At 39.6% G+C, this 23,706-nt stretch overlaps 1 long non-coding RNA gene across 1 annotated transcript; it reads left to right on the top strand.

The window, feature by feature from the left end:
• Positions 1–4,359: 4,359 nt before the first annotated feature.
• Positions 4,360–22,998, top strand: LOC149072904 (uncharacterized). Its single transcript, XR_016194343.1, has 3 exons — positions 4,360–4,607; positions 21,123–21,239; positions 22,854–22,998. It is a non-coding gene; the product is annotated as an uncharacterized LOC149072904 (long non-coding RNA).
• The last annotated feature ends 708 nt before the right edge of the window (positions 22,999–23,706 follow it).

Raw genomic sequence — 23,706 nt, 5'->3', positions numbered from 1 at the left:
AATTATCGGCCAGTGACTTTGACGAGCTCCCTCTCAAAAATTTTGGAAATTATTATCAAAAGGCAGTTGGTGAAATGGATAGACGAGAATAATGTGTTGTCGGATAATCAGCATGGGTTCAAGAAGGGGAAGTCATGTGTAACTAACCTCCTTTGCTTCTATGATCACGTGATGAAGGCTTTGGGTTAGGGCAAAAATGTAGATGTTGTTTACCTTGATTTCCAGAAGGCATTCGATCGGGTCCAACATGGTAAACTCTTGAAGCGCTTGCACGAGATTGGGATTGGGGGCAACTTGCTGAATTGGATAGAACCGTGGTTAAGAGACTGATCAGTATTGATCAGTCTCTTAACCACGATTCTAAATACTAGAATCTACTGATCAGATACTGATCAGTATTGATCAGTATCTGATTGTACAGGCATCACAAGTGGAGTTCCTCAACGAAGTGTCCTTGGCCGCATACTTTTTCCACTTTTTCTATCGATAAACTCGATCAGGTTATCGATAGGATTGTTAAAAAAATTTCAGATGACGTGAAGCTAATGGGGTAGTCGAGAGTCAAAGCGATAGGGAATTGCTCCAGACCAACTTAAACTGGATTGGAGCATGGGCAAATGAATGGAGCATGAAGTTTAGCATTGACAAGTGCATGGTCGCTCATTTTGGTTGAAACAACCTATGTTTCTCTTACGAATTGAATGGTGTCACTATCTCGGATGCAATTAGGGTCACCGATTTAGGAATTCTTATTGATGAGCAGCTTAGATTTTCTGAACATTGATCAGCGATGGTCAAAAAACAAATAGGATGCTCAGATTCATTTTCAAAAAAGGTCTCTTCACATTCCTTGAAGTCATTCTTCTGTTTTTCCTAGGATTAGTTCGTCCTGGACTGGAGTATGCTGTATGAGTTTGGAGACCATACCTACAGAGGGACATAACTTACAGTTGGTTGAGATGGTGAAAAGAGAAGAGCTACACGTATCCTTGTTGGCACACAGGGATTGAGTTATGAAGAGAGACTTCATTTTTTGAAAATGTTTACATTAGAAGAACCCAGGTGTCAGAGGATATGATTGAAGTGTTCAAAATTTTCAACGGGATAGATAGGATGGACCATGAATTATTAATACACCATCAATTGACTGCTTTGACGAGGGGACACCAATATCGATTGGTAAGGAACAATTCTAGGTTGTGGTGTCGCAGGGAGTTTTTCTCTAATAGCAAGGGAGTAGCGGGAGGGGGGGGGGGGACTTGGGGACCTGGTCCCTCCCGAAATGTGAGAAAATGACCGAAAAAAGGGAAAAAGATGGCCAAATGTATTGTTCTATCACTTTGGTCTCCCTCGAACGAAATTACTGGCTACGCCCCTGTCTAATAGGGTTGGGAATAAATCGAATCGCTTACCCCGGGGGTAGTAAATTCTAACACAATTGACACGTTTGAAAAAGAAATACGATAAACATGTTGGAGTAAATTGAGAAGCTATCCATACTTAGAATAAGACTGACAATGAATATTTTTTATTAGCATTTATATATAGCTTTTTTTATGATTGTATTTTTAATTGGGTTGCTGTATTTTTGAAATATATAACATCCATATTTTTGTTATGGCCATCTTTTTCTCAGCCACCTCGTTGGGCATTTTGCCTGTTGTAGCGTTGTTTTTGTATTTGTATTTGACGAATCGCCGATAAATCTGGTAACCTCGTCCAAACCTAACCGCACGTTAGAAAAAGGAAAGAGAGAGAAAAAAATATATAAAAAGTATAATAGATAAAGTAGACAAAAGTGTGTTTTGTTTTAGTTTCTATTCACTCTCACCCTACGTGTTCTCTTTCCGTGTTACACGTGGATGTAGTAGAAAGATACATCATATATGTGGAAAGAAAATCATTAACAGGAGTATAGAAAGAAAAGAGGGAAAGAAAAACCAATCAGTCCCTATAGTTAACCAATCAGTTACTATAAAACTTCGCGATGGAGAAGAGAGAGGAAAGAAAACAGAGAACTTGTGTTTGAATTTATTTCTCTGGCATTCGGAAGCAGTATTACGTCCATGATGATAAAGTGGTTAATCATCTAGCTGCCAGGCGGTACATCCATATTGGAAGACCTTAAAAATACGAATTTGTTACAGCTTTTGTAGAACGAGGCTGGGAGCTCTACTGGACTTACGCAGTTTTATGTAAGCAATAAAACAATGACCCTGTGAACTGTTGCCGGAATTCAATACCGCCATTTTGTTTTTCTTAGTACAAAAATAGCCATGTAATGAAATGAAAAATAAGCTGTCAACTTTGACCCTTTTTCAGTCAACTATCCCTCCATCTCTTGCAATTATTTACGTTTTCTTTGGAATTCGATTCTTAAGATAGACTATGATGATTGATAAAGACAGAGATAAGTACTATCAATTGCTGAATGAAAGATTTCACTAAGAAGCGCGTTTTGTGTTAGACTAAAGATGGAGGATTTCAAATCAATCCGGAAATTTTTCAATTTCCGTGTTGGTATTATATGTGCTGCCATCTCTTGAGTGAAAAATAAACTAATATCTATGGATCATAGAAATTTCATATTTCACTCGTTCAAAAATGCATCGAACCATAATTAACAAACCATCGCATAATTTTTTTGACTTTATCTCTCTCACTAAAAAAAAAATTAGAAATTTTTCTACTCATTACAATCTATGAAAATTAATTCAGAATATAGAAATACTATTAATACCGACTTGACCATATTTTCTCTAAAAATATACGGGACATTAGGATTCCAAATACGGAAAAATACGGTACAACACCAAAATTTAACTAAGTAAAAAAAAAATGTTTAACATGACAAAAAAAATATTTGTATTATTTACATTAAAAAAATCTTTTATTTCAATAAATAATAATAGTTCAAGTACGCTTTGTGCTGAAAATCCGCGGGAAAACGGGACATTTTTACAAATAAAAGTCGCGATGGAGAAAAATTACGTGAAACTACGGGAATGTTCTGGGAAATACGGGGCGTATGGTTATCCCAGTTAATATCAATTTTAAAGAGGATATCCATCTGGTTGGAGCAGCAGGGTTTCTCAACATTTTGTGTTTCACTGCAGTCCCGCGACAAGACACGGCGTCAGCCGGGGGCAAGCACTCATTTTGGCACCCTCTTGTATTGTAGAAAGATCAGTTAAAGCTACCTTTGGGAGAGTGCAGGTCACTTCACTGGTTTGAAAACGTGTCGCGGGCCACTTAACTGAAGTAATAAAACGTCCGATTGAAAACGTCCGCTTAAGGGACCTGCAAATGTGCAGTGGCGTTGTTAGGACACACACTCACAACTTCCGGCATAACTCACTCGGCAGTAAATTGCCCATGGTGAAAGCCCAGCGCGTCCTAGGGGGCGACGCAAGGGTTCAGTATAGGATCATATGGGTTGATTTGATTTAGGGGCAATGAAAAAAAAATTTTTGAAGAAGGGGACGATGTGGAACACACAAAAAGTTTGGGAAACTGATTTAAATGATCTGTAAATGTGCCACTTGTTTCATTTTTTACAAAATTAGGTTTTAATTTGCGGGCCACATAAGATGACTCCAAGGGCCCACATTCTGGTGCCGGGCCACTAGGGTGGGATCTTTCGCGGGCCCACAGATCAGACTTTTATTTGCCCCTTTATCATGACTTTATAGCGTGAAAAAACAAAAAGGATGAGAATCATCCCAGGACCCTATCGGACCTTGGGGGCCCTATCAGACCCACTTTTGTGGGGGCCATGGGTTGTGCATATATAAGTTACAGAGTGAATGATTAATTCGGTACCCCTCTAGTCCAGCGTCCGCGGCACCAGATGAACTATCTGCTCCCTCCCCCCCTAGTTGCGGCCCTGTTTTACGGACCCTTTCGGCAGATAAGACGAAAGTCAGGGTCCCCCCCCCCCCTCCTTGCCAACAAGATGAAAAGGCCAGTTTCACCTTTGCAGAATAATTTTCAGCATATGGAATATTGTAAACAAACAAGAAGTCATTAATTGCTTTCTCATCCAAGCCTGCGGGAACCCCTGAAACTTCTCCATGGATCCCTGGTTAAGAACCACTGGGTTATAGATAGTACTCTATTTTTTGCTGTTTTCAACCTTTTTCATTTTGGTACCTCAAAATCAATTAGGATCCTCATCAATTATGTTTGTGAAAGGAAAATGAACCACTCATACATTTTGGTATTAGATCTCGAAAAGAAGATGGCGCCTCTACTCATGTTATTTGTGTTTCCGTGGTTACCATCCGTCCCCTTTTTTGGTGTCATTTCAAGCATCCTCACACGAAATTTTTTCTTCACTCTGAAACATATATCTTTTCATTGGCATAAGTGTGTATGCGCGCGCGTTTTTCCAACACACATTTACGCGCTTTGACCAACGCCATCGAAATTCCCAGACGAATCCAAGTTGATTCCAAGCAGGGCAGATGCTATTCTAACCATGGCCGAGCTTGCCCCAGGATAAGATGAAAAAGATAGTCAGAAAAACTGCTGTGAAAGAAGAAAACCGCAAAATCCATTTTTAGAATGCCATTGTTTGCTCACCAACAGAAGATGCCGTGTGTCCGGTGATTATGCATGATAACCTTATTTATCAAATTTCCATAACATTTATAGCGGTTATGTTTTTAAGTGGGAAAAATTTTTGTGGTGGTGGTGGTGGTTTCCTTTTTTTTTGGAAGAAAAGCGGCTTCATCCGTTGAGAAATTTGGGGGATTGACGTCATCGAGGGTGCGCGCAGACGTCCTCTTTTCTCAGTTTTCGAACCTGGTAGCCCTAGCTATGCCGTTACAGAAATTTCATAAAACCGATTATTATGCACAATCACCGGCTTTATGCATAGTTACAACCATTTTTGTAAGTTTAATAAATTTTGTTTTTTCACATTTACACACACGCGCAAACACATACACAAAAAAAATTGAATGATTCCGGAAACCTGAAAAGGAGGACAAAATTTTCTAAAACGTAGGAGGACACTTGAACTGACACAAAAAAGAGGACGGATGGCAACCCTTTGTATAACAGTTCTGTTTTTGTTGGGAAAAATTATACTTATAGCTCAGTCTTGTAGTGTTGTGGTGGGTTTCTTTTTTTCTAGAAGAAAAGTGGCGCCATCTGTTGTGGAGATTTGGGAAAATGACGTCTTCAAGGATGCGCGCAGGCGTCCTCCTTTATCAATTTTCGCATCTAGTAACCCTAGAACTCCTTAATACAGTATATGAAGGCGTCTTAGTAACCCTAGCTCGGAGTCAATCTCAATATAGATCCTGGTCTAATTAAAACTGTTGGGAAATGCGACAGTCACAGGAAGTGACATAAATTGAAAACTCCCCGAATTAATTTCCGTAAAACTCAAATGCATAATTATACAGGGTGATTACTTGATTCCTCTTTCCCGCATTTTACTGGCGAACCGTCGATCCTAGACTATAGGACCTAGGGGCATGGCCCCCACATCCTGGAGTAGGGCCCCTAGGCTGGAATCTTTTGCGCCCCCCCCCCCGGCCAGACTTTCACGGGCCCGTTTATGATGGATTTATAGCGTGAAAAAACAAAAAAATAATGAAAATCGTCCCAGGCCCCAGGGCTGGATCCTTGACAGCCCACCCCTTGTGGGGACCATGCCTAGAGGCATACTTCCAATTAGAAAAATTGTCCTAAATAACGTGCAGAAATCAGATACGTCGTTCATGTCGCAAGCGGTTGTATAGTTATTAAAATAAAATAATTAACTTTTTATATAGACATCCTATGCTCGAAAACCCAATTAGAAAGTTGTTGCCCCGTCTCTCTTGTAGCCAAAAAAAACAACTCTCGAAATATTAGCAGAGATATTTGAATTCAAAACGGAGAAAGCTGTGAAAGAACAGCAAAAACTAACGGACAAAGCTTCTTTCCCTGATCTATACTGTCCTTTCCCAACCTTTCTCCGATTTTTGAATTTAAATACCTCTGCGAATATCGCATTTAGAAACGTGGAATTTTTTTCGCTGTCCTGAAAACAGACAGGAAAAGACGTTCTAATTGGGTTTTTGAGGATAGGGTGTCCGCTTAAAACGTAAGTTTTATTTTAATTTTAATAACTATACAACCCCTTGCAACACGAATGACGTATCCGAATTTTACACGTTATTTGAAGGATTTTTCCAATTGGAAGTACGCCTCTAGGATCGACGGGTCTCCAGTAAAATGCGGCAAGGGGAATTAAGTAATCACCCTGTATAGTCAGATTGAAAGACAATAGTTCTATATGCCCTTTAATTTAGTCTTGTACGTCAAATAAAATTGTTCCAATTGTCTGCGATTATAAATATACAGGGTGCATAGCAAGAGAGGGTATGTCATTTTACTGGCGAACCGTTGATCCTAGAGGTATACTTCCAGTTATAAAAAGTTTCCAAATAACGTGTAGTACTCAGATATGTCATTCATGTTGCGAGGGGCTGTATATTTACCAAAATATAAAAATTGACTTTTTATACAGCCTCCGTGTACCCCAAAACTCAGTGAGAAAGTTGTTTCCCTGCTTTTCCTAATACCAAAATAATAATAATAATTCCACGTTTACAAGCGCAATATTCACTGAGATATTCGAATTCGAAAAACCAGCTTTAAATGCGATAGACCGGTTTTACCTGCATTTAACACCGTTTTTTTCCCAAGTTTTCTCCATTTTTTTTAAATTCAAATAGCTCGGTGAATATTGCGCTTAAAAACATGGAATGTTTTTGTTGGCATTAGGAGAGACAGAGCTTCTGAGTTTTGGGGCACACGAGGACTATTAAAAAGTTATTTTTTTAATTTTAATAACTATACAACCCCTTGCAACATGAATGGCATATCTGAGCACTACACGTGAATGACATATCTGAGCACTACCAACGGTTCGCCAGTGAAATGCCAGACGCCCTGTTTGCTATGCACCCTGTATACTGACCAATAAAAGAGCTTCACCCACCATTGCATCACCTATAATAGCCTAGATGCGTGTTTTAAAAGTCAATCAAGGTTGTCAATTTAGTTGGTTTGTATGAGATCATTGTGTTCTCGGAAAATTCGTCTAATACCTTTATTATGTAATATGATTACCTACATACGTACGCGCAACAACAAGAAAATGACTCTCGGAAAGCTTTTCGCGGTTCATATTTGAGCAATGTTTTTTTTTCAGTGTAATTAAAAAGCAATTAAGGAAGGCGTATAATCTCCAACGCCATTAGCTGTAGAATTATTTGAATGCACCCTTGTCTGATAGTTTTTTTTGCACTTGTTCGTGGTTATGCAGAAACCTTTTTTTACATCAACCTGTGCATTTCGGCTTCGTAACGTTCACCATTTTATTTTTATAGTCGAACTTGCTTAATTCGAAGTCCAAAGTCACTGAAAAAAAAAGTTCGAACTATCCAAAATTCAATTAGCCAATTGATCTATCCTAAATGCGAGCCGATCTCCCCGTTAAAAAGTCTCGCCACAGAGAGCAACAGTCCTACAAACAGTACAAATATTCAGTCATTACACTTCACTCACTTCACTTCTGAGATATAGATGGCAGCACTAAAAAATCATACACAACACTAGATACACACTCAGACTGTTACGTACACATACTTACACTTCCGGCACAACTCACTAGGTAGTAAATTGCCCATGGCGATAGACCTGAGTTGTGCTCGGCTTGAAAAAAAAAAAATTTGATCTATCCTGGATCCGTAAAATGACTACAAATTGAAACTTAATCATAAATATTCACATAGGATATAATAATTATCAATTATTAAAAATTTTATCCTCAGTTACGAAACTGTTTCCCAAATTTTAATAATTTATAATTATAATTTAATTGATCTTTGCTGCTGCACATTATTCCACTGCTCTGGAATCAGCATCACTGCAGAATTCCTTGACCATGTTCGAAGCCTGATTTACGGAAACAATTCATGATCATCCGTTATGAAACTGTTTCTAAAAGTTTGTTTATCATTCTTATGGTACCAAGGAAATATACTTGCATTAAACATATCGCAATCTGAACACTTTCTAATATTTTCCACACTCTTAATAACGACAAAAGAACTCAGATATTCAATGTTACACCTTGATCTATAGGTCGGAAAGCATAATTGGTATTAAGTGGTACACATTCTCGATGCAGTCCAGCTAAACAACATAAAATTATCAAAAAAAATTTTTAGAGAAAAACAAAATTTTCAAAACTTTTATTTGTCTTTAAAGATTTAGTTTTAACAACTTGGTCGAGAAAAGCGAAGTCTGACTGGTAGAATTTTTCAAACTACGCGTTTGCTCATACAAAAATCATGATTTTCTTCCCCTAACCTTCAAATTATAAAAAAAAATCGAATTAAAAAAGAAATTTTTTAACATTAAAATTAGATAGAAAACCCAAAGGAAGTTCGTAATAGTTCAAATTATCCAAAATCGGAATTAACCAAGTTATATACTGCACAATTATTCATCGAAAGTGATATTTCCTAGAGAGAGTTCGTGCTAAAGAAAGTGGCTCGAAACAGTTGCGGTAGGCTGTGTCACAGACAAGGCCCAACGTTTTGACGTGAATACGTTCTTCGTGCCTTGAATCCTGTGGTAGGTAATAACATGAATAAATTGTTATCATCATATTTGTCTTTGGAATAATTAACAGACGATACCACTGTCTTCTATATGTGTTGCGAACTTGGGATACATCGTGAAACCATTTCGTTAAGAATGGGAGCCACTAGCCTGGTGCCCAGAGCGGGAGACGTATTGGCATCCTTAGGGTATCATCAAATTTGTCCTTGGAATATCTAACAGTATATTGCGATGCGAACCTACAGAGATATAGCGTAAAACAATTTCGTTACGAAAGCGGGCCGCAAGCCTGGTGCCCAGACTAGAAGAGGTATTAAAACGGGAGTGTGCTATCATTGCATTTGTTTCAAAAATGCCTATCAGACGACGCCATTAGTTTTATTTGTGTTGTGAACCTTTCGAGATATAGCGTGAAACAATTTCGTTACGAAAGCGGGTGGCAAGCCTGCTGCCCAGACCAGAAAAGTTATTGAAATCATGGGGTGATCATTATATTTGCCTTAACGAGATCAACCCGCAGACATGAAAATCACTGATACTTCCAAGTCCTAATTCGGCCTATAGCTCATCAACCATTCTTCATATAGGCATTGTTCTAATTTAAAAACTGCTCTCTCCCTCACACACACAAAATGTGTTCAGGAATCACTCTGTACCAGTTAAAAGAGTGAAAATACAGTGTGCCATGAAATAAAAATTATGAATTTTTATACTGTCCTCCGTCCTCTAAATTCCAATTAGAAAGTTGTTGCCTGTTTTTCCGGAGGACAAAGAAAAAAGTTCCCCGTTGCTAAGTGCGGTATTCAATGGGATATTTGAATTCAAAAACTTAGAGGGGGACGAATTGCATAAACGAAGGAAAGGAACGTTGTCCGTTAGGCCTCTTTCACACGGAGCGGATGCGGACGCGGGTCCGGAAGAAGTTTTAACAATTGGTTTATAATGAGAATTTCAGACGAGGCGAAATTCGCCCGCAACTTCGAAGAGTTCATGCGGGTCCGGACGTCGTCCGCATGTGTCAAAACCTAAGTGCGGGCTCCGCATCCGCACATACAAGTTTTGACAATTAGGTTATTCGGAGGTATTCACACGACGCGGATGCGGGTCGAATTCGTCCGCATGTTTAGCTACTTTTTAAAGATGATTTTGCACGGAATTTTGTTAATTATATTTGCCATAAATACCCTTAAAAACACCATATGAAGGCCCCTGTTCATCAATATGATGTACCCACATACGCGTCTATCCCTCCGTTTCCTTCTGAGATGGAGATATAGCAACTTCAACTGCCTTTCGTCCATACTTTACAATTTTATACAATAAAACTTGTCAACAACGGCCACTGACGGGACCAAAATTATAAGCCGTTCTGTCCATTACGAATATTTTAATTGACTACATACTTTAATAACTTTTAAATTTAATTTAAAAATTTCAATTTTTTTTCTTTTTAAATTTTTAAAATTATTGTAAATATTTATTTTTTTATTTTTTAATCTTGTAATTTTTTTTAAACAAAAAAAAAATAATTTTATTAAACAACGTTATCCACACGTACGGCCTTCACTCAGGGCCGGATTAAGACGTTTGAAGGCCCTAAGCATTCGAATTAGTTTGGTGCCCCACCTCCCCCCGATACCTACAAGTATATTTTACTCGATAATATCCTAATATCGTCTATAAACTAAACAAAAAAAAAAAATTGAAATTTTATATTTCAGAAGTGACTAATTTAACGATTGGATTTCACTCTTAAAGGTTTATGAAAGTTATTTTATAAAACTTGAAAAAAGCAACTAATAAATTTATCGGTTGCATTCGGGCAAATGCAACCGATCAGCTTATTGGTTGCGTTTGTGAAAGAATTTTTATAAAATTTTTATAGTGTAATCCCGGGCTTGAGACCGGATTACACTATAAAGTTTTTATAAAATATCTTTTATAAAAGTTTAAAAATTCAACCAATAGGCGCATCGGTTGCATTCAAACAAATGCAACCGGTGATCTCACTGGTTGAATTTTTCACGTTTTATCAAAGAGCTTTTACAAAACTTTTACAGTGTAATCCGGGCTTAAAACAGAATTGTGATGTGAATATTTCTAAGCGCAGACATTTGGAAAATCTCCACCCCTCCCCTTTTTCTACTTTGCAAAGTCTTTGATAATATATCTCCTGATTTTTGTTTTGGAACAAACATCATTGGATGTTTTTGGAATTTTTCTTTCATATTTTCCGCTAAGTCTAACATCCATATATCCGCTAAAATCTAAGACAGATCTTGGATTATTTTTTTCAAAATATTTTAAGATATTTTCTCCCCTCGACTATTCGTGAGAATCGAACTGAAGGCATCTTTATACCCATATCTGGGGCTCTAGATTAAATCAATAAAGAATGACTCTAGGCTGCCTATGGGCACTGAATCAGGGGTGAAGGAGAAAATAATTACAAAAATTGCGAAAAAAATAGTTTTTATGCACGAATTTCAAACTATAGTGCTCGTGTGAAAGAGGCCTTAGTTTATGCTGTTCTTTCCCAACTTTCTCCGTTCTAAATTGAAAAATATCTCTGTGAATAATTACACTTGGAAACGTGGAATTTTTTCTTCTTTTCCTCAAGAGATATAGGCAACAACTTTCTAATTGGAAGTTAGAGGACAGGAGGACCGTATAAGAATTAAGATTTTTTTATTTTATGACACACTGTCACCCTTGAAACTGAAACAGAGTGTTTCCTGAACGCATTTCAAGCATCTCTTGAATTGAAGCCATACTTCTACTACGAACGGTTGATGAGATAAAGTCCGAATTAGGACCACTCTGTATACTGAATGCTTCTTGAAATATGAGCGTTTAAATTGCACAACTTTTTTGCGAATGCACCCATTACCGTCAGATGATTTAAAACACGTATTCACGTCAAAAAGCTGAAGACAATATTGGTCTTGACCCCTTCTTACTGTTAAAGGAGCATTTGAGTCCCTTGGATCGACGCTAGATGACAGCAGATGCTTCCACCTGCCGATGAGAGAATTCGATAATAACTTCATTTTCTTAACTCCCTCTGATACGCTTATCTTTTATAATCATCGAAAAATTTCTTCAGCATCAGTATTGTTATTTCGGAATCGTTAACGTAATGGAACGAAAGTAAGATTACTGTCAGCAAGGGTCAAGGCTTTTTTGTCTTATGTGGGCAGGTGAGTCCAATTGACCCTGATGACCTTTCCCAGGTCCATGATTGATTCGGTGTATCCGAATCAAAAAGAGATAATTTCTAGATAATGATTACTTGACACGTTCTACGTTTCTCTCCTAATCCACGATTCTTAGCGGTCATTGAGTCATACAGGGTGATTCCGTAATTCTCCTTGCAGCAGATTACTGGCGAACCGTTGATCCTAGAGACTTACTTCCAATTAGAAGAAGTACCCAAATAACGTGTAGACATCAGATATGCCATTCATACCGCAAGGGGCTGTGTATAGTTATTGAAATATAAAAAATAAAATAAACTTTTTATATGAGGGGGGGCATTCAAGTATTACGTCAGCATTGATGGGGGGGGGTTGAATTTGCTCATTTTTTATGACGGGGGGAGGGGGTTTGAATGATGCTTATGTTACCAACCACCCTTTAAAAAAAATATGAAATATTCTTAAGGATATCTTTATTGGGAATGCAAAAAACGAGAAAAAAACCTTTCCACTAGTCAGTGGGCACTTGAACTAACATCCCATCCCATTGATAAGTCCTCCTTGTTATTGAGCAACCATCTTGCCGTTGACTAATCAAAATCTCTGGAATTTAGAGAAACCACGATGAAGAATACGACAGCTCTCAATGCTCCGTACTTTGCCCCAACTAGCAAAGGCAATCTCACCACTCCTTTAATCAATGCTTAACTTAAACCAGTGATTTATAAACTTACGACGCACAGGCTAAGAATATGGTGTGTTCAGTCTATAATCATGTGAAAAATAATTCCCATGTATACCATAACAATGTTCGGCAGTGTCAGACGATGGTGGTCAGATTCCCTATGTTTTATTTTCGAGTGGCAATCTCAATCAGAGGCATCCACAGGATCGACCTTTGGTGCGGGCACAAATGGCATAGGGATGGTCTCAATGAATTTAGTAAAGAGAAATTTTAAGTTCTTAGCCTTCAAAAGTAGCATTGAAATTAACATAAATGACTATGACAACCACAGGCATATCAGAGAGGGGGCACAGGGCATTTGTGGCCCTCTCCCCAAAGGTCGATCCTGCGTACGTCCCTGATAAAAACGTACATACAGGTATTTTCTTTCGATTTTTTAATTTTTTAAAAATATTTCTTTTTGCATCAAAAATGAATTTTCTGGGGCATGGGGGCTCGTGCCCCCACCCGCGTACGTCTCTGATCCCAATATGCGTTAGGATGTAGGGGCAGAGCTGACGAAATTTTGCTGACAAGAGGGAGGGAAGGGGTCAGAGTTTTGCTGATTTTTGCTGAAAAAGGGGATCAAAAATGGCTAAAAATCTGCTTACGTAATACTTAAATGGCCCCATGGACTCAAAAACTGAAAGTTGTTGCCCTCGAGCCCAAAAAAAAAAAAATTCCATGTTTCCGAAGATGCTGTTGACCTAACGAAAGAAATTGTCTGAGAAATACTAACAATTCAGAATCGATAATAAGAAAGATTATTGACACAGAAAATTTCAGCAGCCATGATAATTCAGAATAAATGGAAGAAATAATTCCAGCGCAAAAGAAATTTTAGAATAAATGAAAGAATTATATATAATTGTAGAATGGATGAAATTCAAAATTATTTCTTTCTAGATGACAATATAGAGATTTCCAGAATTGATGAAAATTCAAAATTAAAAAATGGATGAAAATTCAAAATTAAAAAATGGATGAAAATTCAAAATTCAAGATTGGATGGAAATTCAAAATCAAAGAATGGATGGAAATTCAAAATTTATCAGAGATTATTATTACCTTGAGTGCGGGGCCTTCAAAAACGCCGGGCCCGATACGACCGCACCTGTCGCACACTCCCTAAGGACGGCTTTGTTGGTCCCTCCCACCTCACCCAAAGGGGTGATATCATATCCCCCCCTCCCATCCTAGAGCAGAGCTCGTGTATGGTAAATTTATAGCGTAGAAAACGAAGAGAATCGTTCCGGGGCCCCACGGCTAAGCCTTGTCAGCCCCACCCTTGTGGGGGCCCTGTGAAGATCAAAATTTAGTGCTTACCGAAAATTTTGGTCGTCCATCAGGCAGGTTTCAAATTAAAGAAATTAATTGTAGGCGTAAATATATATTAATTGTCAAACATTCTAAAATATTATTAACTATCAGACATTTTTACTGTAAAGTTTTTCAGTACTGTTTAATAATTGATAATACAATGAACTAATTATACATATTGTATGTATTTTGTTAACTGGTTTATTTTCAAAATTTTTTATTACCGATAGATTTTCCAAGAAGAAATAGTTTCAAAATCGCAAAATAGATGGCGCAACGCACGTGCATAAAGGTTTGTCCTTGCAGCGATCGATTTTGGCTCCACGTGCCTCTTTGTTTCTTTGTCCAGCTATTGAATAAATAATAAAAATTCTAGGAAAATAAATTAAAAAATTGGAAATTGAAAAATATAGAAAATATCAAAAAATTCAATTATTATTTTAAATTCAATCAAACTCAGCATGGTCGCCAGAGCCAGACTTAAGCAGGTGCGAAAGGCAGGGCCGTCTTAAGATCATCATGGGCCCCTGGGCCAAGTGATTTTTCTGAAGCCCTACTTGGAAAATTCTCGAAAATTTCAACCAGTTCTCGTTTTTGTGAGGCCCTTCTTCTCTTGAGGTTCGCGAGCTGGGGGGTGGGCCCATGCGTTAAGACGGCACTGGCGAAAGGTGTGATCGCACCGGGCCGCAAAATATTAGGGGCCGTAAAACTGGATTTTATTGCATTGACGACGTATAATATTTTACGATAACTGCGTTGAAAAATAAGAACTTGAAATTCTATTAACGCACACACATATGGTAGTCATAGGCGCCGGCACCTGGAGCTAATGCCATTTGAGCCCCTCCCTCCAATAAATTTTGTGAGGGGGGCTGAGAACTCCCGAAAATTCATGAATATACAATAGAACGTAACATTCCGCCTCCTGCGTACGGGCTTGGCTTGAGTCCCGTCTTACGGGACGAATGGCGATTTTCAGCCCCCCCCCCAATGTTTTCTTCACATGTCGGCGTCTCGGATGGTAGTGAATCCATGCCCCCCCCCCCGCATCCTTGAACGCAGCCTTGATTTTTGACAGGACCCTAGACATGGTCCCCAGAATGAAGGGGCTGACGGCTCAAGCCCTGGGCCCGGAACAATTTTACCATCATTTTTTGTTTTTTTCACCGCATAAATTCACTATGGAAGAGCCCGTGAAAAATCTGACTTGGGGGGGGGGGCTATTAAAGATCCCGGCCAAGAGGGCCCTGCTCTAAGATGTGGGGGGGGGCATGATCCTAGACTAAGATTTATAGGTGGCTTCTCATATTGATTTTCAAGAAAATGTGTAATTTTAAATATTTAAAAAATATAAGACCGATACCTAAGGGGTCTCCAGAACCCAGTCAGTCTTTCCAAATAGGTGGAGGGGGGGGGGGAGAGTCTTAACAGTACCATGACCATGTGGGAGAGAGGTTCTCTGGGCCCGTCACCCCATCAGACTTGAAATGCCAGTCACCCCGATATTCAAGATCTTATATTTCATGTATTAGCATGGGCCCCACCGCCCAGTGTCAAAGGTGGAGTTGACTGATCTAATGCATATGTGCATATATGAACTGACATCATTATTATCGTACCCCCCCCCCCCCCACCACTCCCAGCAATAATGACCATGATCCCCCAAGACTTTCAAGTCTATCTCCGCCTATGTGAATTATATATTACAGTATTTTGTTTTGCATATGTCTTGTTAAGCTCCTTATCGACCTGCACTATAAGTATGCGCATGCCTTAAAGGGGTCCTGTGCTTTCTGGAACCTCCTCGGAAGGGTGTTTTTAACTTTCTCGAATTCCAAGACTTTTACTGAGGCTCCCGAAATTGAATTTTGGTGTGTGTATATTGGTTATTTGGGGGGGGGGGGTGGCCCCGCAAAAATCGTTCTCACACAGGAGCCGCTAAATGACCAAGTCCGATCCTGATGGCCACCCTTATAACACGTGAGCCTCGGTGTGAAAATAATTTTGGGGCTCCTTAGCCACGATTTTATATATTTTGGGGGGGGGGGGAATCGGGCCTCCAAAGATTCATGCCTTATCACAGAATATACAGGAATGCTGAAAAGTATCTACTCTCACCAATAGAAATTCAGAATTCATGAAAAGAAAAAACCAGAATTCATAAAAATCCCAGAATTGCGATGATGAAAATTCAGAAATAATGAAAAAAATGATTGCAAAATTGATTGAAATTAAGAATTTATGAGAGAAATAATTTCCAGATTTGATTGAAATTCGGAAAAAAATGTGAGAAGAAATCCCAGAATATTGATGAAAATTGAAAATTAATGAGAGAAATAATTCCAGAATTGATGAAAATTGAAAATTAACGAGAAAAATAATTTCAGAATCAAATCAGTTGAAGCTCAGAAACCTCGTTTAGTAAGAAAAAATGTATTTTGTTGGATAATTATGTACGTTTTTTCACTTCTATTACCATAAGTGCGCCCCCTACCCAAAACCGTGGGGCCCAGTGCGACCGCACCTGTTGCACACCCCCTAACTGCGGCTCTGAAGCTCAGTACACAGCAGTGACGGCTCGTAGCCAGAAATTTTGGAGGCTTCAAAACAAAATATTTATTCTTGGATACAAGTAAAATCTGTTTTCAAAAATATGATTTTTGTAATTAATTACTTAAATAATTTATTTATTTTCTAATCAATTACTTAGATTAGCAGTTTCCAACCTTTTTTGACTCACGGAGCCCCGGTATATAATTCCTATGGTGGAACCCTGGCCAACACCTGCTAGAGCAGGCTGGTCTAGCTGGTGTTGCCCTGGTTGTGTTCAACCTCTTTTTCTCGCCAATGGTTATTTTTAAGGAACTGGCGATTTGTCTGACAGCTGTCAACATTTTAGCGAGAATTGGCGATGTCCCGTATTTGTGATCTTAATTTTCTGTAGTTTTCTTGACCAAGTACGGTCGCCCTGAATATAATAAAACAACTTATTACATTTTATTTTATTGCATCTGATTATATTTCTCATACTTATAAGGGTCTCGAAACCGTCGAACTTCTGACGTAACGGCACCTCGGTTATAATGACAAAACTTCGCCAAACCTTCGATATCGTTACAACCGAGTTTGACTCATAGGCGGAGATAGACGTGATAATCTGGGGGGGGGGGGGGAAGGCACGGTCATTATTGCTGGGGGGGGTACGATGATGATGATGATATCAATTCATATATACACATATACATTAGATCAGTCGACTCTACCTTTGACGCTGGAGGGGGGCATGGGGGGCAGCCCTAGCGGCCGCAGAGTCTCTAGGAAGTGCACACGGAGTCCTTGGGGGCCTTTGTTTCTCCCCAAGGGAGCACCGGTTGAGAACCGCTGACTCTTAGATAATTTCTGATAAAATTATTGCTCCATATTACGTCTATATCCAAAGAAAATCTCTCTCTCTAAATGAAATATGCAAGTGCTTTATTTTTAAATTTACCTGAAACACACAAATTCAATACAGAGAAAAAAATTTATTTGACCTACCAAATAACAGATTGGCAATATGTGCTGTTCATTCGCTGCCGTGAAATTGTAATTTTTTGGCGTTTTTTTACGCCTGATGTTTGATGACATCCACACTTTTTACCGGCCAATTGAATGGGGCAAACAAAATACACGTATAGCGGAAAAATTGCATATTTCACGCTCCAGAACCGGGGGCGGGGGATCGGGCCTAGTCAGTTTTCAACCACATGTACAAAGGCCGCTGTGGTGGTCGAGTGGTTATAGTGCCGAACTCTTGATGCGAGGATCCGGGTTCGAACCCCACAGTGGTGGTCGGCTGAAGTTGGTTTCCTGTGGTTCCCAACTTCAAGGCGCAAATGCGAGCCGATCTCCCCGTTAAAAAGTCTCGCCACAGAGATCAACAGTCCTACAACGGTAAATCATTCAACCATAACACTTCACTCATAGTTAGTAAAACTGGGGACAGATGACAGCACTACACATAACAAGCATTACACAGAAAACAAAAACTTTACGTCAGGTTGCACTACACGTACAAGCACATTCCCGCATGTAACGATTCGTTGGGGGGGTTCCGCGGGGGGGGGGGGTGGTGTAGCGGTAGGGGCTCGGGGATCCATGATGCAGCCACCTCGTTGGGCAATTTGCCTGTTGTGGCGTTGTATTTGCAACAGACAAAATGCACAACGAGGTAGCTGGAAAAAGATGCCCACGTAATAAAAAATATGGATGGTCAAATACGTATCTAAACTATATCAAAAATACAGCAACCAGATAACAGCAATAAAAATTTCCTAATACAACGTATTTTTAGATTTCACCTGCCTTTTATACTTATCCTGGAACCTCCCGTACTGGACACTCCCCGTTAGCCAAGCGCGGATCCAGGCCAATGTGGCGGGAGGGGCGAATTGCGTGAGTTGGTTTGATCGTCCCATATTATTCGGCTCCTAGGAAGGGGTGGTCGTTCCACTGCCCCCTCTGGATCCATGATACTGTTTCAGATCAATTTAGTGGCCCGCGGCACATTTACGAATCACTTATGTGGTCCGCGACACGTTTGCAAACCAATGAAGTGGCCTGCACTCTCCAAAAGGTTGAACCCCCTTGCTTCAACCCAATGTTTCCCAAAGTGGGCAATATCGCCCCCCTGGTGGGCGATGGAATGGTCCAAGGGGGCGATAGAACCTACTGATTTAACATAGGATCCTATGGGTTTATTTGAGTTGGGGGGCGATGAGGGGAAAAAATTTCTGATGAAGGGTGCGAGATGGAACAAAAAGTTTGGGAGACTATGCTTTAACCTCTCATTCCATATCGCAAGGGGGTGTCAAAATGCGACTATGTCCCGGGGTGCCTGGTTGCGACCCTGCAGTCGCCAAGTGAGGCAATGGTAAATGACCAATTCACACATAAATATCGATCTGTTCAGCAATGTTTGAAGGAAATAATCACCATTTTCATGATTATTAAGGCCAAGCAAACATAGAAATTACTTTTTTGTCCCATAATGGTATTGGGGAGGGGGGCCTCAACCCCCTCTCGCAAAATTTTTGAGGGGAGAGGAAGGTGTTGAAATAGCCGGAGTTTCCAGGTTCCGGCGCCTTTGCAGTATGAAAATGGAAATAAAAATTCTGCAATGTGTGTCTCTTTTCCAGTTTAAGAAATATTGAGATCTTCCCCTGAAATTTCCGACTCTTCGCCCTTTCCTGAATTTCTGCTTCTTTGTCTTTTGCGAAATTTCTGGGCCCCACATGTCCTTCTCAGAATTTCTACCTTATTTGAATTTGTCTTCTGAATTTCTACTTCGAATTTCTGCCACTTATGCCCTTTTCCGAATTGCTGTACCTCCTGCCAAGGGCCCAACTGGGGGGGGGGGAGAGCAGGTGGGTCTCGTGCCCCATGCGCTAGACCCGAGGGGGCGCAAATTTCGTTCTGAAACCTCTCCTTCAACATTACAAGGCGGGCGGGGGGGGGGGCGTCAAATGCGGGCCCCGGGTGAACAAGCATCTAGTTGCGGCCTTGCTCTCCTGCCTTTTTCTGAAATTACGATTTCCCTCATTGCCCTTTTCTAAATTTATGATTCTCCCTTTTCTGTATTCCATGGAATTTCTTGTGTGAATTTTTGTCCCCGTCTTCGCGTTACTGAATATTTCTGCCCCTCTCACTCCTTTCTGAATTCCTGCCTCTTTCTGAACATCTGCCCTTTTCCTGAATTTCTGCCCCTTTCTGAACATCTGCTCCTTTTTTTGAATTTCCGCCCTCCTTGCATCTTCCAGCTTCCGGCGTCCGTGTTTGCGGGATTCTGATAACATTATTTCACTTAGGTATAGGGGCCGTATAATGTAAAAATAGCCCTACGCAGATGGATAGTTTTTAAGTTTTGACGTAAATACACGTTTTTCATATCATCTGACGATACTGGGAACATTCGCAAAAATTTGCGCAACGAAATAATTTACTAAATGCTTATATCTCCAGAATAATTACATCAGTGTTTTTTATGTCTACGGGTAGACTTCTTCAAGACAAATCCAATGATATCACTTTGGTTTTGATACCTTTTTAGATCTGGGAACCAGGCTCACGGCCCGCTTTCGTAACGAAACTGTTTTACTCTATATCCCGAGAGGTTCACAACGCAAATAGAAGTCAATGGTGTCATCTGATGGACATTTCTAAAGCAAGACCAATGATACTGCTCTGGTTCTAATACCTCTTCTTTAGTCTGGACACCAAGCTCGCGGCCCGTTTTCGTAAGAAATTGTTTTACGCTATATCTCGAGAGGTTCACAACGCAAATAAAAGACAACGGTATCGTCGGTTAGACATTCCAAGGAAAAATTTAATGATACCTTAAGGATGTTAATACGCCTCCCGGTCTGGGTACCAGGCTAGTGGCCCGCAATCTTAACGAAATTCTGTTACTCTATATTCCAAGTTCGCAAATTAATTATACGGTAATGGTATCATCTGTAAGCTATTCCAAAGACAAACCCGATGATACCCACTTCATCAAGTCCGTACTTATCACGCAATTCAAGGCACAAAGAACTTATTCGCGTCAAAATTTGCGTCTGTTACCCCAATTTTTCTTTCGACACAGGCAGGACAGTCTTAACAACATCATGGGCGTCGGGCAAAGCGATCTTCCGGGGCCCCGTACCCGTCTGCAAGCACCAGCTTACCAATTTACGTACTTCCTCTCGAAAACCGCAAATGCCAGATCTTCTTATCCTAAAGGGTTCCCCTCCCCGGGGCTCATGCGTTGAGGCTGCCCTACCGACAAGGAATCCGACTCAATCCTCCACAGAAATCTCAAAAGGACAAAAATACTGTTCCTAAAAGAAACTTTCACTCTCTATGGACTCCTTTACGAACTCTGAAACCGAAATATTTTCAATGAAAAAAAAAGGAAAAAAAGTCGATGTCTATTCAATAGAGCCTTGCCTCATTTGATTGGCAAATGACCCTATTTTTTTAAGGAAAAAATGCCGTTCTTAGCGGTTTCCGTTGTCGAGAAGCCAGATTTCAAAAGGGTTTTCTAGGCTATATTACATGTACAACGAAAAGTTTCCAATGTTGAGTAGATAACGCTTGTGTGAGAACAGATATAATAAATAAAAATCATTTTGGGCTAGGCAGGGTACCCCCCCCCCCTCCCCAACTCCATCTAGACATGTTATCTAACAGCGCCTTATATCATTATATTTATATACATTTTTTTCTAGATGCTTTTCAACTGTAAGCGGATGTGACTGTGACAAGAAGTTGGGTTGGTGTAAACATTGCTATCAAGCCAGAGTTTTGTGGCATCTCGTTCTTGCCAATTTAGATTTTTATAAACTGTAAGAGAACCTTTTTTTTCTTGCTTATGACCTATGAAACTCTTGCTTCCTTTCCGATATCCTTAATGGCGGGAAATAAAAAAAAACCACTTTTTTTTTCTGGAGCTGCAACACAACATACCACCCAAGCGGACCATCCACGCAGAACCACGTTAAGTCTTAAGAAGGTCAAGAGCTGAAACTAGTAAAGGTTTTGTTTATTTATTCTACTGGACGCAACACGATAGTTCTTGGAAAGTTTCTCATAGAATGAAACAATAATCTCGTATTTTTATACACATTTTATGAGATTTTTTTTTCTTCTCTTCAGTTCTTCAGTTGGAAGTGATTCTAGCGACAAATGAGTTACAATTTGAAGGTTGAAGAAATGTTAGTTCTGTCTTCGTCCCGAATTTGTTTGATGATGCCACGTAGAGGTCAAGAAACTTCTGACCATTGGTCAGTCATCGTATTCTTTAAGATAAATACAACTTATGTCACACGTCGTTAATTCTCCGAAACAGTTTATCACGGAAATAAATGCCACACGCTGTTGGGTGTAATCATAAACTTGAGATAAAATTGTTTATTATGATATTCGGATGAATATGAAACAATCGTACCCCAGACACAATGAAAGTATTGTCTTTTAGAAACAAACTACGCAGCTTCTTTATAACTCCACTTTCGCGGTTTTCAATATCTTTCTTATCCATGGATGATTTTTGTCACCTCCTGCCGAGAGGAGGAACCAAATATTATTGGGCACCTGACGCGGGAGGATCCAAAGATTTCACTGGGAGATGGTGAGCGTGTGTGATTGTCACTCTTTATTCTTTTATCCGATTTGAAGTGTTGGAATTCCCCTGATAGGAGGCAATTCAGCTTCCTCACCACTTATCAAAAATAAACGTCAAAAGGTCAAACAACAAGACATGGGCATGGTTTATCAAGCCTCCTTAACCACATGGAGGAGTGAAGTGTTCGTGACCGTGGATGTGGCAATTACATTGTCAGAAAACAACTGGCTACTACACTTTTGGTATTTTTACCCACTGAATGCGTACAAATACATAATCATTCCCGTCGATGGGCGCGATGCGCCGACAACTCAACAAGGTCGTTAATTAATCAAGTTTGTTTGCTTCTTTATGCATGTATTTGAATCTTGATTATCTGCTAAAAACTTCCAAAACATGAATGTGTAGTTGACCTTCATATTGATGATGGTCATTTAAGACAAACATTAAATTCAAATTTATAAAGCAATCGAGCGTTCTTTTACGGCATCTTCGATTAAAAAGAAGGGGTGGGGGGGGGGAGAGAGAGTTCGATGTTGCAGCACCTCCTGACTTGTTTTACCGCCATGTTGAAGACGTACTAAATCATGATCGTCGCGCCTTCTTGGCTATTGGCTAACTGCCAGAGCGGAAACAAAAGACGTATTAATCACAGAACAAAACGTAGAAGCCTTGAACTATCTTGAAAGTAGAGTCTATCTCACGTGAACTGATTTATTTTGTTGAAATGACAGTGATATGTTCTATTATGCATTACATCTTTATACATATTTTTTTTTTGTTTTGTTTCCGATGTCAAAGTTTGACAGTTATTTTATCTTTTCATTTAACGTAGGACAAAAAACTCCTTTCATCTGAGACTACCTTTCGACGCCTGAGAACCCGATTTATTCCTAAGACTGAAGAAGTAAAATTGTAGTTGTAAAGTTGGTGTCACATGTCTGCGAAATTCATGACGTATAATACACATAAATACTGAAATGTTTGAATATTTTTATGTATTATTATATTTTTCTCGAAACCATTCTCGTATTTTACTGCCTAGAGAAGATTTCCTTAGTCAATATGGAGGATTTTGAAGGATTGGCTGTATTTAATCATCTTACACCGATCCAGAAACCGTGTCATTCGAGCACATTAAAAGGAAGTTTATTTAAATGGTCTTAAAAAATACCTAGCAATAATGTAAAAAGGCTAATAGGTGGATGATAAGACCTCTTATTCTTCCGAACCGGCCGAAACCCCGCTCTTATATACCACCACGGCCACAGTCGCTTTCTTTGGTGGAACCCACTCGCATTTTCATCCCCACTGAATGAATGAATGAACGAATGCCAGAACTTTGCCACTGGACTTATCCCGTTGCCGAGATCTCTTCCAGCCCAGCTTCGCGGCAGAGTCTGGAATACTTTATTTTATGTCAAAAAGAAAGGACAAACAAAAATTTTTACATCATATTTTTCCCGGACAATTGGGTACCGTCGCGATTAGCAAATTTTGTGGTGATTACAGATGAGATGGGTTTGGGAGTTGGAGAAAAGTTTCTGGGTTTCGTTAAGACGGATGATTGAACACATATTAGGATGGAGGTATATTTAAAAAGCAATTGGAGGGGGCCCCCCGTCATCTCATCTGTTATCTCACATTTGTCATATTATACACAAGATACGAAAGAAACAAACGAAATG

Source organism: Pholcus phalangioides, unplaced genomic scaffold (genome assembly GCF_987345545.1).
Source record: "Pholcus phalangioides strain wild (caught in Gottingen) unplaced genomic scaffold, Ppha-v1.0 ptg000017l_1, whole genome shotgun sequence".
Lineage (NCBI taxonomy): Eukaryota > Metazoa > Arthropoda > Arachnida > Araneae > Pholcidae > Pholcus > Pholcus phalangioides.
The sequence above is the reverse complement of the archived record's forward strand: the minus strand, read 5'-3'. Positions and strand labels throughout refer to the sequence as shown.